This window comes from Octodon degus, unplaced genomic scaffold (assembly GCF_000260255.1).
Source record: "Octodon degus isolate 3935 unplaced genomic scaffold, OctDeg1.0 scaffold06729, whole genome shotgun sequence".
In the NCBI taxonomy this organism is placed as follows: Eukaryota; Metazoa; Chordata; class Mammalia; order Rodentia; family Octodontidae; genus Octodon; species Octodon degus.
Window position 1 is genome coordinate 1 of NW_004531305.1, and position 1,119 is coordinate 1,119.

The 1,119-nt window shown below is 44.4% G+C and overlaps 1 pseudogene; it reads right to left on the reverse strand.

The window, feature by feature from the left end:
- Positions 1–533: 533 nt before the first annotated feature.
- On the reverse strand, positions 534–721 carry LOC101577860 (annotated as a pseudogene).
- Positions 722–1,119: the final 398 nt, after the last annotated feature.

The window sequence follows — 1,119 nt, forward strand, 5'->3', positions numbered from 1 at the left end:
ATTCCATTTTGGGGCTGGGGAGATGGCTCAGTGGAATAAGCGCTTCCCTGGCAAGCACAAGGGCCTGAGTTCAATCCCCGGTTCCGCACAAAAAAAAAAAAAAACCTTGGGGCCGGGGAAATGGCTCAGTGGAATAAGCGTTTCCCTGGCAAGCGCAAGGGCCTGGGCCTGAGTTCACTCCCCGGTTCTGAAAAAAAAAAACACTGAAGTTTCTGCCATCATTCCAGCCCTCAGGAGGGGGAGGCAGCAGGGTTGCTGGGAGTTCAAGGCCCACCTGGGCTATAGTGATACAAACAACTGAACCAAACAAATAAATAATCATTTATTATTTATTTATTTATTTATTTTGTGGTACCGGGGATTGAACTCAGGACCCTGTGCTTGCCAGGCAAGCACTTATTCCACTGAGCCATCTTCCCAGGCCCATAAATAATCATCTAAAAAAATAAATAAATAAAATAATGAATCCTCAATCTTGGAGCATATCAGGTACCAGTTGGTAGTAGCACCCAGGTTTCCTGAAGAGTCAGACATCATTTTGCTCTTGTCTGCATAGACTTCTCCTCATTAGCTGCCTCTTGTTTTTGTTGCATGATCTCAGAGACCCTCTGCTATGGCTGAAAAGTAGTCAAACTACCCTCTTTTCTCTTTCCCTTGCTTATTCCTGGGTTTTCTTCATATTTTTCTGGAGGACAAGTTCTCGCTGATTGCCATGGGCCATGCCGATCACCCTGCTGCATTTGGAAGAGAGTAACTCAGACAAGCAACGGCTCCCTTGCACACTCGGAAGCCACCTCAAGTATATATTCTTGGGGCCGGGGAGATGGCTCAGTAGAATAAGCGCTTGCTTGGCAAGTGTATGGGCATGAGTTCAATCCCCAGTTCCGCCAGAAAAAAAAAAGTATATATTCTTGAAGTTCTAAGAAGAACTAAAACCAAGGCTTCAGCTCTTAAATTTTAGCTATTTACCAGAAAAATGATAAACACCCTTCTGATTTCTTAACACACTTAATAGAGGAGCTGATAAAGCATACTTCCCTACATCCTAATTCAATAGAGGGATAGTTTATTGTTACAGGGCCGGGGAGATGGCTCAGTGGAATAAGCACTTCCTGGCAA